This window comes from Capricornis sumatraensis, chromosome 19, assembly GCF_032405125.1.
Source record: "Capricornis sumatraensis isolate serow.1 chromosome 19, serow.2, whole genome shotgun sequence".
Lineage (NCBI taxonomy): Eukaryota > Metazoa > Chordata > Mammalia > Artiodactyla > Bovidae > Capricornis > Capricornis sumatraensis.
Window position 1 is genome coordinate 9,262,717 of NC_091087.1, and position 15,874 is coordinate 9,278,590.

A 15,874-nucleotide genomic window follows, 5' to 3' on the forward strand; every position below is an offset into this window, starting at 1 on the left:
CTTGATATCTTCATTTTTTCTCTCAAAATGTTCTATCTCTTCTTCAGACTAGCTGATTTCCATTACTCTAATATAAAGTCAAATGACTATTCTCTGTTACCTCTAGTCTATAGAGATACAGAGTCTATATAGTGACTTTATTTCAGATGTCGCTTTCATTTCTGAATTTTTCATTTGTTTCTTTTCACAGTTTCTTTTTCTCTGCTGAAACTTGCATTCTTGTCATTCATTTTCAGAGTGTTCATCTTTATTCCTATATCTTGACTTTGGCTAACTCTGAAAATCTCCCATTCTTTTACTTTCAATCTTATTGTGTCTTCATATATAAAGACCATTTGTTATAAGCATCATATAATATGTCATTTTAAAATTAATTCTGACAATTCCATTGTTTTATTTGTGGTATTCAGTACATTTCCATGTAATGCAATCATGGATATATTAATACTTGAAGTCATGTCTCTCAGCTTACTATCTATTTCTATTTGATTCCCATGCTATGTTCCTTTCTCCATTTTATTATTACTTTCATTCAAATTAATAAAATATTTATATTATTCTATTTTCCCAGTCAGTATATTTCTTTTACATTTTTACTATTCAATTTCATTCTTTTTATATTTGGTATACAGAAAGGTGTACAAAATAAAGATATCTATTTTATTGTTTTGTCACAAAGGGAACACCCATGTAACACTTCCTCAGTCGTGAAAGGGAATATTGTCACCAATCTAGAAACCACCACTATGTGTCCTTTCAATTACCTCCACCCATTTCTTCTGAATGTAAACTGTAAAAATGTAAAATCCTAATATTATGATAATGATGTCTTTGTTTTCCTTTGTAGTTTTAGCACCTAAGCAGGCATCCCCAACCCTAAACACTGTAATTTTTACTGTTTTTAACTTTATTTGCCCTTTTTTTCACCAGCATCTTTGATCAACATTAAGTTTGTAAAACTGATAACCACAGATGTTCTATATTTCCAGTTGGAGCATATAAATGTATGCAGTTGTTCAGAGAAAGATGTGAAAGGGTACATAGCATAATGATGATGGTGATATATTTCTAAGGAAGGAACTGGAAGTGGCAGAAGCTTTGAATGAGCTTCAAGAGCTCTGCGTTAGTCACTTTCTTTATTGACTAAACTGATTTTTAATTTCCAGAAAGACAGTAAGACTAAAAGTTATTTTTTTTGTTGTTTTTTTTAATTAATTTTTTTTATTTAATTTTAAAATCTTTAATTCTTACATGTGTTCCCAAACATGAACCCCCCTCCCACCTCCCTCCCCATAACATCTCTTTAAAACTTTTAAATTTTTGAGAAGAGGTGCTGAGTCTTTACTTCAGTCACACGTCATATTAGTGCATTATAGCTCTATGAAATTTCAGAAGTTGATGTAAGAAAAGGTTTGTTATTTGCTCTATGGAAAAGGAAAATTCTGCATTTTAATAATGATTTTCAAAGCTCTTCTCAATGGTATACAAGTACCAGATAGTTAACTCACATTAGAGAAGTTGTCTGAGGAACTGGGAAAGTATGCTGATGAATTACATTTAGCATTTAGACTTAGGTTGGAGGTACAATAATGAGTACAGACTAGAGTAAGAGAAAGTGAACATGTTAATCACTTAGTCTTGTCTGACTTTGTGCAACCCCATGGATGAGGCTCCTCTGTCCATGGGATTCTCCAGGCAATAATACTGGAGTATGTTGCCAACCCATGTTAATTTCTAGAAGGAAATAGTTTCCTAGGTCCATTCAATTTTGCCTGTAGGAGTGTGGGATCATTGCTGTCTGAATTTGATTCTTCTGTCTCTCCATGTTTTTGCTAGCATTTCAGGTAACCCAGGAGCCTTGGATGCTGGCTTGGATCCAGACTGACTTACCCAAGCACTTTGGTTATAGTACATCCAACTACTGCTAACCCTCTGGAACAACTTTCATAGCAAAGTTACTTTGTTTGAATCAGTTTCTGTCATTCCTTTCTACATCGTCTTCCAATAGTGAGGGTTCATGATGCCTCATGGCTAAAGCCTACTCAAGTGTCACACATGGGAGGGTTTATCATTCCTTTCTTTTCCTTCACAGCATCTGTTGAATGGTACAGATGGAGCTTACTGCCCTGTACCAGGTCCTGGTCTCAGAACATGAGAAACAAGCATGAGCGTGAAGCACCCTTTAAGCATCTCATAGTTATCACCCCCTTAAACAAAGTGTCTCAAGTCACCCTGTTGTTGACTCAAATTCATATTCTTCAGGAAGATCTCATGAATATAGTATTCTCTGAATTGTATCTGTTTAAACCTGTTTTCTGTAAACTTGTTATTTAAAGGATAGTTTGACTGGATATAAATTATTTGTCCCACTTTATTTTCTTGAGTGTCTTGAAAATGGTTCACCTGTGTTGCTTGAGTTTGTTGTCAGTTTTGGGATGCCTGATGGCAGCCTATTTCTCTTGCCTTTGTATGTCATTTGGTCTTCTTGACCCTGGAGGCCCTACTTTTTTTTTTTTTTTTAATCTTTAGAATCTGAAAGTTTTGTTTTAGAGTTAATCACTCTGAGTTAGATTTTCCATGTATGTTGTAGAACTTTTCAATATGTTAATTCCAGGCTACTTTCTTTTTCTTTTTATTAGTAAAATGTGTCTTGGATCATAATTTTAAATGTTTGATCTATTCTACTGTTGTGTTTTCATATTCAGAGATTATAATTATAAGAAGCTGGATCTCTTATACCTACTTTCTATCAACTGTTTTGATGGATCCTTCTGACTTCTCTTTTCATAAATCAAATTTTCTTTCCTGCTTCTTTTTCAGTGCCAATTTTTATATTTTATTCAAATTTGTTATCCCTGAGCAACTTGTAAGCTAGTTTTCATTGCTTATTTGATTTTTTATTCCATTTTTTCTTCTGAGAATTCAAAAATCTCTTTCCATTTATTTCCTGTTTTTCGAGAGGTGCTTCTTTTCTATTCTTATTTTTTGTGTGCGTGATTCAATATTTAATATTTTTTGAAGTCTCTCTAGTTCAGTTTAGAGGGCTGTGTTGAAGATTTTTTCTGATCTTTGGTTGTTTACTGGATTAGGAATGTTCTTCAATTGATATATATTGATCCTCATTTTTCTTTTCTTCTTATAGTAGCTTTAGATAGATCAATATTAAGTTTGTTCATTCATTTTATGAATACATTTGGTGTTTCAGGGTGAATTACAAGATTCCTAATTCTAGATCACACTTTTCTTTTTCAGTATAGCAAAGTGCAATAGTGTAGTTTATTTAATAGATGACTTTTTTAATGAGTGGATTGGGGATCCCCAAGGACACATAGAACTCACAAAAGCTATTGCCTTCCTGGTTACAGCAAAACAAAGGCTTAAAATGAACAATAAAAGATGCATGCAGCAAAATCCAGGAGAAGCCAAGTACAAATCTCCAGGTGTGGATCCCACCAGGGTAACACTAACACAGTAATGATGTGTGACAAGAGGTGTAGAGTGGTGCCAACCAGGGGAGCTCACTTGATCTTGATGTCCAGAGATTTTATTAGGTGTCATTAACACAGTCATGCAGCAACTGCATTACCTACCTCTACTACCCAGACTCCAGCCACTTTTGAGCAAAACAATCATTAACATAGATCAGTTTTGCTAGTATAAACTCTAATCAAACGAGTCTACCTAAAAAAACTCCTATCAGAGAGAATATTCCTAAGGCTTAGAGCTTATCTCCCAAAAGCTAGCTAAAGGCTTTTGTTAGGAATGTGCATGGTTTTAGCAACTCAAGTCTGCTAAGTTAACATTTGTCTGCATAGGAAGGGATTGGCTGTGGGCCCTTTGAATTCTTGTTTTTCTTTTGTCTTTAAGAAAGCTAAATTTCCTTTTTTTGCTTCTTCCTCTCTTCACCAACCAGTACCCAAAGGACTCATCATCATCTCTGTTTTCAACATCATTACCCACTTTCTACCCAAGAAGCAATGTATTTTGGAGACTATCACATCACGACCCATGTGCTTTTGAATATCTTTCCTGAAATGAGTTCTTTAAAATACTAGGAGTCCCCTTCAAGGAGTATTTGTTCAGTCTTAGGGTTTGTTGCTTCTCTCTTCCATAGAGTGTATTCAAATTCCTCTACTCACCCAAAATACTTCCAGTGGAAGCTTGAACTCCACTGAATAGAATGCATGGGGATTTATTGGTTTTCAGGTATGCTTTTATAGTGTTCATAACCTTTCAGTTTTGTTATTTTGTTAGCTATTTTCTGTGGTTTTATTTATTTTTCTTGATAATTTGTATGGTTGTTGATTCTTTTTTTTTTTTTTTTTTGGTTTTGGAGTTCTTTGAAGACTGTGGAGACACTTTGATTAAGTAGTTGCTGTGATCTCTTTGGTGGCTCAAAGAAACTGATGCAGGAGGCGCAGAAGACACAGGTTCATTCCCTGGGGTGAGAAGATCCCCTCGACGAGTAGATGGCAACTTACTCCAGTACTTTTGCAGGGATAATCCCATGGGCAGAGGAGCCTGGTGGATTACAGTCCATAGTGTTGCAAAGTCAGACACGGCTGAGCATGCATGCATAAAGTGATCTCTTTTGCTATTCTTTTCAAGGATACATTCCTTCTTTTGTTTTTCATACACCCACCATACATTTTAATTCAATTAGAAAATTGGGACAATTAAAAGTGAAACTAAAACAAACAAACAAAAAAGCCACACCATCAAAAATGCAGTACAGAAAGCATCTGCTTACATTCACATTTCACATTCCCTGTACCTTCTCTGTATATAAATATGAATATAGATATATATATATTTTATTAAAGTATATATTTTTAAAAATATAATATTTCTACTTATACTGATTTTATATGTATCATTTACTATATTATAAAAACTTTTTTTTTCCAAAAATTCTATATCCAAATGATCCTATTAAGTGGTTATCTTTATAAATAAATTTAACATATCTACTTGGTCGGACATTTAAATTTGATTTATTTTTCCCAATATTTATAAACAGAAAATATAGCTCCTTTAAGAGTCCCTGTGTTATCACATTTTATCTTTTATTTCTTTAGAAAGAAGATAAGACATTCACATTTGCAGCTAGAAGTTGTTAATTTGACTATTAATATGAATTGCTAGCTATATGTGCTTTGTGAGCTAATATTGTAGGTCATTAATTAATATGTATAGCTGCCATTCAGCTTACTCTGCAGTTTTTCACCCTTCACTTGGGCACCAGTTGTGCTGTTGTTCAGTCACTAAGTCATCTCTGACTCTTCGAGACACCATGGACTGCAGCACACTAGGCTTCCCTGTCTTTCACTATCTTCTGAAGTTTGCTCAAACTCATGTCCATTGAGTCAGTAAAGCTATTTAACCATCTCATCCTGTCACCCCCTTTACCTCTTGCTTTCAATCTTTTCCAGCATCAGGGTCTTTTCCAATGAGTTGACACCACATCAGGTGGCCAAAGTATTGGAGTTTAAGTTTCAGCATCAGTCTTTCCATTGAATATTCAGGACTGATTTCCTTTAGGCTTGACTAGTTTGATCTCCTTGCTGTCCAAGGGACTCCTAAGAGTCTTCTCCAATACCGCAGTTCAAAAACATCAGTTCTTTGTCATTCAGCCTTCATTATGTCCAGTTCTCACATCTATACATGACTACTAGAAAAAGCATAGCTTTGATTATATGGACCTTTGTTGGCAAAGTGATGTCTCTCCTTTTTAATATGCTGATTACTTTGGCCATCTGATGCAAAGAACTGATTCATTGGAAAAGATCCTATGCTGGGAAAGATTGAAGACAGGAAGAGAAGGGATTAACAGAGGATGAGATGTTTGGATGACTTCACTGACTCAATGGACATGAGTTTGAGCAAGCTCCAGGAGATGGTGAGGGACAGGGAAGCCTGGCGTGCTACAGTCCACGGGGTTGCAAAGAGTCAGACACCACTAAGTAACTGAACAGCAACAACTCCTATGATGAAAAGGATATTATTTTGGGTGTTAGTTTTAGAAGGTCTTATAGGTCTTCATAGAACTGGTTAACTTCAACTGCAGTTGTGGCATAAATTTGGATTACTATGATGATATATGGTTTGCCTTGGAAATGAACTGAGATCATCTTTGAGATTGCACCCAAGTACTGCATTTCATACTCTTTCCATGACTATGAGGATACCTTCCCAATCCAGGGATTGAACCTGCATCTTCTGATTTGCAGACAGATTCTTTTACCATCTGAGCCACCAGGAAAGCCATGAGATTAAATAGAAGTTAATTTTTTTTTTTACTATAATTGATTCTGTTGATTATGAACCAATTTATTCAGTGACACTAGTTGAAAAGCTATTCTTCCTTCACTTAAGTTGGTTTTGCACCATTGTAAAAAATCAGTCAAGCCTATTTGAACATCTGCTTCTGGGTTCTTATTTTGTCCCATTGCTCCATGTGTTTATCCCTCCGCACTGTCCACAGGGTCATGATTACTATCACCATGCAGTAATGCTGCACATCAGGCAGAGTAATTCCTCTCGCTTTATTCTTCTTTATTGATCACCTTAGGTACTCTAGGGTCTTTCCTCTCCATATTCATTTTACACATGTTCATTGCTAAGTATATAGATATTGGATTGATTTTGGGGTGTTTTCACTTGTGAAAGGAACCATATTTCACAATCCATTTTCAATCTTTTGGGAGATATTTAAATAAGCACAAATCTGATCTTAAATAAGAATTTCGCTATTCCACTGAAAATGATGAAAACTCCTGCTTCTCATATATTTTCAATGGAAAGTACTGTTTTCATATAATTATTATTTTCATATAATTAGATCTCTTGAAAGAAATACAAATATACACAAAGAAGTAGATTTTAGATTTTGATGGCATAACTTCAAGTTATTTCTTGTTTTATCTTTCATAACTTTTTGTTCAGTTTTAAGCTTGTAATTGAAAGCTATACATTCTCTTTCTTTCTTGCTGGTGCATTTAAGTTATTAACAAACATACTTGAACAAAATAAATGATCAGTATCTGTATCCTTCCAAACAAAACAAAGGTCTTGATATATCTCTACTCCTCCTTCTCCTCCTCTATGTTATTACCTGGCATTTTGCTATTAGATTTATAGTGTAAAAAACTGAAAATCAAGTCACTTATGCAAAAGTATCTTACACTAGTATATTTAATCATTATTTTTTTTATATCCTGTTTCTTCTTCTTCCATTTATTTTCCCTTGCTGAAATATAATTTCAGCTCATCTTCAAGAGTCTGTTTTTGTTAAAAATTCTTGATTAGATGACTTCTTGATCATCTAAGAGTTATCATTTGGCTATTACTTTTAAATGGTTTGCATGAATATATAATTCTACTTTTTAAAGAACCTTCTTTCATATTTAAAATATTCTCCCACTATCTTCTTGGATTTATTCTTGTTCAGTTCAGTTCAGGTCAGTCACTCAGTCATGTCCGACTCTTTGCGACCCCATGAATCATAGCACGCCAGGCCTCCCTGTCCATCACCAACTCCCAGAGTTCATTCAGACTCACGTACATAGAGTCCGTGATGCCATCCAGCCATCTCATCCTCTGTCGTCCCCTTCTCCTCCTGCCCCCAGTCCCTCCCAGCATCAGGGTCTTTTCCAATGAGTTAACTCTTCACATGAGGTGGCCGAAGTATTGGAGTTTCAGCTTCAGTATCATTCCTTCCAAAGAAATCCCAGGGTTGATCTCCTTCAGGATGGACTGGTTGGATTTCCTTGCAGTCCAGGGGACTCTCAACAGTCTTCTCCAACACCACAGTTCAAAAGCATCAATTCTTTGGTGCTCAGCTTTCTTCACAGTCCAACTCTCACATCCATACATGACCACTGGAAAAACCATAGCCTTGACTAGATGGACCTTTGTTGGCAAAACAATGTCTCTGCTTTTCAATATGCTATCTAGGTTAATCATAATTTTCCTTCCAAGGAGTAAGCGTCTTTTAATTTCATGGCTGCAGTAACCATCTGCAGTGATTTTGGAGCTCCCAAAAATAAAGTCTGACACTTTCCACTGTTTCCCCATCTATTTCCCATGAAGTGATGGAACCAGATGCCATGATCTTTGTTTTCTGAATGTTGAGCTTTAAGCCAACATTTTCACTCTCCTCTTTCACTTTCATCAAGAGGCTTTTTAGTTCCTCTTCACTTTCTGCCATAAGGGTGGTGTCATCTGCATATCTGAGGTGATTGATATTTCTCCCGGCAATCTTGATTCCAGCTTGCGCTTCTCCCAGCCCAATGTTTCTCATGATGTACTCTGCATAGAACTTAAATAAGCAGGGTGACAATATACAGCCTTGATGTACTCCTTTTCCTATTTGGAGCCAGTCTGTTGTTCCATGTCCAATTCTAACTGTTGCTTTCTAACCTGTATATAGGTTTCTCAAGAGGCAGGTCAGGTGGTCTGGGATTCTCATCTCTTTCAGAATTTTCCACAGTTTATTGTGACCCACACAGTCAAAGGCTTTGGCATAGTCAATAAAGCAGAAATAGATGTTTTTCTGGAACTCTCTTGCTGTTTCCATGATCCAGCGGATGTTGGCAATTTGATCTCTGGTTCCTCTGCTTTTTCTAAAACCAGCATGAACATCTGGAAGTTCACGGTTCACATATTGCTGAAACCTGGCTTGGAGAATTTTGAGCATTACTCTACTAGCACGTGAGATGAGTGCAATTGTGTGGTAGTTTGAGCATTCTTTTGCATTGCCTTTCTTTGTGATTGGAATGAAAACGGACCTTTTCCAGTCCTGTGGCCACTGCTGAGTTTTCCAACTTTGCTGGCATATTGAGTGCAACACTTTCACAGCATTGTCTTTGAGGATTTGAAATAGCTCAAGTGGAATTCCATCACCTCCACTAGCTTTGTTCGTAGTGATGCTTTCTGAGGCCCACTTGACTTCACATTCCAGAATATCTGGCTCTAGATGAGTGATCACACCATCGTGATTATCTTGGTCGTGAAGATCTTTTTAGTATAGTTGTTCTGTGTATTCTTGCCACCTCTTCTTAATATCTTCTGCTTCTGTTAGGTCCATACAATTTCTGTCCTTTATCGAGCCCATGTTTGCATGAAATGTTCCCTTGGTGTCTCTAATTTTCTTGAAGAGATCTCCAGACTTTTTTCCATTCTGTTGTTTTCCTCTATTTCTTTGCATTGATCACTGAGGAAGGCTTTCTTATCTCTTCTTGCTAGTCTTTGGAACTCTGCATTCAGATGCTTATATCTTTCCTTTTCTTCTTTGCTTTCCCTTCTCTTCTTTTCACAGCTATTTGTAAGCCCTCCTCAGACAATCATTTTGCTTTTTTGCATTTCTTTTCCACAGGGATGGTCTTGATCCCTGTCTCCTGTACAAAGTCACGAACCTCTGTCTGTAGTTCATCAGGCACTCTATCAGATCTAGGCCCTTAAATCTATTTCTCACTTCCACTGTATAATCATAAGGGATTTGATTTAGGTCATACCTGAATGGTCTAGTGGTTTTCCCTAGTTTCTTGCATTTAAGTCTGAATTTGGCAATAAGGAGTTCCTGATGTGAACCACAGTCAGCTCCTGGTCTTTTTTTGTTGACTGTATAGAGCTTCTCCATCTTTGGCTGCAAACAGTATAATCAATCTGATTTCGGGAATGGCTATCCAGTCCAGTATTCTTCCCTGCAGAATTCCATGAGCAGAGGATCCTGATGGGCTACAGACCATGGTTTATAAAGAGCTGGACACAACTGAGTGACTAACACACACATTTTAAGCTCATACCCTATATAATAAAGAATTCAAAATGGGTCACAAACAATTTTCAAATGTGAAACTATGAAAGTTTTTGGGAAAAAAATAGGGGGATATCTTTAGGACTAGGATATAGGACTAGTTAGAATTCTCATACTTATCCCCAAATTACAATTCATAAAAGGAAAAATTAAGAAATTGGACCTCACTGAAATAGAAAACTTTGCTTTGAGAAGACAAGTTGTAGACTCAAAGAAAAACAGTTGCAAACCACATATCTGACAAAAGACATATAAGATATTTTAAAATACAAAAGCAAATCAAACAACCTAATTGGAAAATGGGCAAAAATCATTAAGAAATTTTAACCAAAGAGCATATACAGATAGCTAATAAGAGTATAATTTGTGCAACATCATTAACCATTTGAAAAATGTTAATTAAAACCACAGTGAGATATCTCTGCATACATATCTGAATAGCTGAAAGAAAAAAAATACTGACAACACCAATTGCTGGCAAGGATGCAAAGACAGTGGATCTCTCATACATCGACAGTGAGGATAGAAAATAGTACAGCCATTCTGCAAAACAGTTTGTCAGTTTCTTATAAAACTGAATATGAAATTATCATATGAACTAGCAATTTCACACCTGGACACTTATTTCAGAGAAACGAAAACTTATGTTCATACATAAAAAACTTATGTCCATGAATGTCAGAAGCTCTTTGGTATTAATAATTGCCCAAAGTGGAATCAGCCTAGATGTCCTTCAACAAATAAATGGACAAACTGTTGTACACACATGCCATGGAATTCTACTACGGAAATATTGATACTTGCAACAAGCTGGATGAATCTCCAAGAAATTATGGTTAGTGAGAAAAATGCTAATTCCAAAAGGGTATGCACTGTTTTTCATTCTTCAACATTTTTTTTAATTAAAAAAAAATAGAAATGGAGGACAGATTATGGTTGCCAGAGTCCTCAGAGAAAGAAGCAGGTGAAGTTATTAAATGGGAAATACAAGGAGTCTTTGTGGTGTTATAGCTGTTCAGTATCTTTACTCTTTCAGTGGCTATAGCAACCTACACAGGTGATAAAATTGTGTGGAAATTAATAAACATATATATGTGAATATAAATAAAATGGGAAATCTGAATAAGACTGATGGATTATACCAATGCCAATATGGTGGCTGTGATGTTATATTTTGCACAATGGGTAAAAATATATAATTTTTTTATATTTTATAAGATATAAAAACTTCTACCACTAGGGAAAATTGGCAACATATGCAAAGGATTTCTTAGTATTATTTCTACAGCTACATGTGAGTCTGCAATTATCACAAGAAAATTTCAACCAAAAAAGAAAGAACGATAAAATTGGAGCAGACCAATGAGCCCCTCCTAAGGACAGCAACTTAATCCTAAGCAAAAGAGCTCTACCTTAACACAGTGCTTTTGGGCCTAGATCTCAGGATAGGAGCCATTTGCTATTTTTCTGCCTTGATGTGTAGTACCCTATAGACTAAATATCACACGCTGAGCCACACTGCACTTTTGGGAAATGTCACTTCATTCACATGAGTTAAATGTTAAAGATATACAATTATTCTCTCTCCAGGAGACAGTCTAAACAAGCCTGAGGGATAGTTAATATAGGAGTGGATAAACAAGGCAAGAATATGGGGGAAGGGGGTCTCCCGTGCACTTGAGTTTTCCAAGAAAAAAGCATTTGGTTCATTTTGTCCTGTGATGGTCCCAGTGGAAGGGGATTTCATTTCTTTTTAGTCCAATATGATTCTATTATTACAAATAAAACTGAAGGTCACTGCCGAAAATGTTTTCATATGTTAAACCCCTACATTTTTGAGCCATTCCTTGAATTTATTTTGTGTTGCAAGTTATATATTTACTGTGGTCTATTGTGTCCACAGACTCCTTCAGTAATTTCTTTAATCAGAGAAGTGAGAAAATGCAGAAAGAGAGCAAAATACTCAAGTCAAAATAATACTTTAGCCCTTAAACAAAGTCAAGGACCTTTAGTTCCCCTCAAGAGCTATGGACAGTATTCTGAGCCATGCCCTTTGAGCAGATACATATTTTGCATATACTGAAACCCCCACCAGATGGGAGAATTTAACTGTATGCTGCCCACAAGCACATAGACCCCAGATTAGTTTGAACCAGGTTGATGATGCTGACTCTCAATTACCTCACCATCAACCGTCAGAAAAATGTCCATGATGACTAAGCCCCGCTCCTGGAACACTACCCCTTTCAGGGCAGATCACACAGTTTTAGGGCATTAGCTCACTGTGCCCCACCTCTGCCTAGCAAAGCAGTAAAAGCTACTCTTTTCTGCTGCTGCTACCGCTGCTAAGGTGCTTAAGTTGTGTCCGACTCTGTGCGACCCCATAGACTGCAGCCCACCAGGCTCCCACATCTCTGGAATTCTCCAGGCAAGAACACTGGAATGGGTTGCCATTTCCTTCTCCAATGCATGAAAGTGAAAAGTGAAAGTGAAGTCACTCACTTTTCTACTTCAACCCAAATTCTGTCTCTGCATTTCTATTCAGCACTGGTTAACAGAGGTGAATTTTGGCAACAGGAGCTCAAGGTAGAGTGCAGTCTTGAGTGGAGCTGGTCAACCCATTCAGATGCCCCAATATAAGTTCTTTTGAAAGTATTAAGTGCACAGAAAATTCTAGAGAATCCATGGGGCTGTAGAAGCATCAGACACAAAACTAGAGAGAGGAAAAGAGAAAAGGAATTGGCAATGGCAGCAGAAGCAGGGTCATAAGAACCAAAATAGTAGAAACTCTGATTGATGAACTGAGCCACAAGCGACGCAGTCAGTAGGGCCACAGAGAGGAGTGTGCTGAGCAGTTACCAGTGTGATCCAGTTCCTCCCTTAGATTACTAATTGCTATTGAGACAAGCATTGTCAACGTTCTGGATCAGATCTCCACAATCTCCCATTTTGGCCACTCTCAGTCACCTAGTCGCACTCCTCACTGCCATCCATGCTATGATCCTAGAACCTCCAGTCAACACAGTCTCCAAGCTCACCAAATGATGGTTCAGTCTGCTCATGCTACACCGTTTGGTATGGTACCCCACTACCCGCAGTGTGAAGTTCAAGGGCTGAGTGGGCTATACCAGGCTGTTTTCAATGTGCCTCAAATTTTGGTGGGTGTAGCAACCTCCAGCAGACCATGACAAAAATGATTCTGACTCTGCTTAGGTGGAGCTCAAGAATCCACTGGAGATTTTTTTTTTTAATATTATATTTTTATGCCATTGACTGTTCACATGGTTTAAAAATGGAAAGTATAAAGGGATTTTGAAAAATCTCCTTCCTGCCTTTGGATTCAGCCATCTACTATTTGTCCCACTTTCCCTCTAGTTTCTTATTTATTTTCAGAGATAATATGCTCATATTTGTCAGTATGAATATATATTATATTTTAATACAAATACATCCAATGCAGGCTGACCTCAAGTTCATGTGCTTTTATTTATTTATGACTTCTAACACATTTTCCTCCAGATAGTTGCTGAGTGGGTGAAATCCTTTGGCAAAACATTAAATTTCTGAAAAGATTAAAATACAACAAATACACGTTACAACAGATGACAGAAGAAAATAAATTAATAACTTTGAGAAAGGAAAACTAAAGATATGTCTTGATTGGAAAAAAAAAAAAAAACACACAGTCCTAAAATCTAAGATACATGCAAGCTTGTGGTTTACTTTTCTTCAATTAGGAAAAATAAGCTTAATTTATGGTTTAATATTGAAGCAAAGACCCTGGGAGCAAGAGGTAAATACTATGCTGCTTACATTTTCTAACACAAAATAGCACCTGGCACATAATAAGTGTTTAACAAAAGTTTTGAAATCTTAAATGTTCGAGTGAATGAAATCCTAAGTGTATGAATGAATGGTAAGGCTCAAGGGTTTCGACTGAGGACAGAGACAGATCCAGTAACATAGAAATCATGAAAACTCAATTATCCCAGGAAAAATGTATTACTAAGCCTGTTTTGTAATTTTGACTTAGCAGTTTTCCCATCAGGGTTAAAAAATATATAACACAGGGAATATGAAAAGTGAAAGTCACTCAATCCTGTCCGACTCTTTGTGATCCCAGGGACTATATAGTCCATGAAATTCTCCAGGTCAGAACACTGGAGTGGGTAGCCTTTCCCTTCTTCAGGAGATCTTCCCAACCTAGGAGTTGAAGCCAGGTTTCCCTCATTGCAGGTGGATTCTTTACCAGCTGAGTCACAAGGGAAGCCCAAGAATACTGGAGTGGGTAGCCGATCCCTTCTCCAGCAGATCTTCCTGACCCAGGAACCAAACCAGGGTCTCCTGAACTGCAGGCAGATTCTTTACCAATTGAGCTATGACAGAAGGCCCACGCATGGGGAATATAACCAATATTTTATCTTATAAACGGAACATAACCTTTAAAGTTGCAAACCACTATGTTGCACACCCAAAACATATAATATTCCACATGAATTATATCTCAATTTAAAAATTAAAATTTTAAAATCACATAAAAAGAATAGTAAGATTTAAGTTGGTTATTCAATCAAATCAAATCTCCCTTAAAACTTTATGTGAGACACATGTGTGATTTGAGAACAGTCACCACTTTGTTAGCCTCTCTAGCTGCTTTAGTTAATAGAACTCTGTAGCATCACAGAGGAAATAATGTACACCCAGTATCTCTGGTCCCTCCAGCCTGAGATAAGTCAACAAGTCAAATGAGGGCCTGGTTCTCCCCTTAAATGGGGCAGCCCATCCATGGTCCCCCAAACACAACAGGGAACACATTTTCCATTTTTACAAAACATTAGTGAAGAGTTAGGAACAATGAAAGACAACTGTCCCCTATAGAACTGTTTCACACTATTGCATTCAGTGTCCTGGGCTGAATCAGCTTCCTGCCTTACTCTCACCTTCAAATGACTCCAGTCTATTTCCTTACACAGGTTTGTCCTTAACCTTGTGTGAGCAATGTGGTAATAACATTTCCTTCCAGGGAAAGCCTCCCTTCCCCACACACTCAGGGGTGTAGTCTGACTGCCTGACCATATAAGCCATCACTCTGTGCCTGTCAACCAGTCTGCTGTTCTTCGGCTTCAAATCAGCATATGTAAGAAGCCAAAAGCACAGCCTAGGGACAGATGATGTTCTTTTCTCAGTTACATACATATTTTCAGATTATTTTCCATTATAGTTTATTACAAGATTGACAATTCTTTTTTAGTCTCACCTTTTTATAAGTGTTCAATATCTGGCTTCATTTTCCCACAGCAGCCACACATTCAAGTTTAACAGGAAAACAGCACATGAGACACTCCACCCACTGCCAACTCAGCAGTGTATTGAGTTGGCTAGCTCTGTCAAGGCTGCACCCCATCTCAAATGTTGGTCTCCCAAGAAGTCTTTGCCTGACAGCCGCTCTGGTTCAGTCCTATCTCTTCTTCTGTAAACTGTAACTATGCTGTTATGATCAAGATCAAGGATGTTCCAGGGTATGACCATGAAGGGGTCTATAGACATGACCGGAGAAGGCAATGGCACCCCACACTTTTGCCTGGAAAATCCCATGGACGGAGGACTCTGGAAGGCTGCAGTCCATGGGGTCACTGAGGGTCAGACACAACTGAGCGACTTCACTTTCACTTTTCACTTTCACGCATTGGAGAAGGAAATGGCAACCCACTCCAGTGTTCTTGCCTGGAGAATCCCATTGACGGCAGAGCCTGGTGGGCTATCGTCTATGGGGTCACACAGAGTCGGACACGACTGAAGCGACTTAGCAGCAGCAGCAGCAGACATGACAGGCCTTGGCACATCATTTACTCAACTCCGTATACAAAATGCACTTGTGGAATGGCATAAAAATGAACAGGCTTCATGTATTGAGGTAATTGGACTAACTGCTCCACAGCTTCTTCCTCACTGAAGCCTGGTTTGTGTCTCTACTTCTGTCACAAGCCATCTCTTCTCTTTGTTCCTTGCTACATAAATTATGAAGCAGCACATTTTGCCTCAAGTCAAGCTCATTTG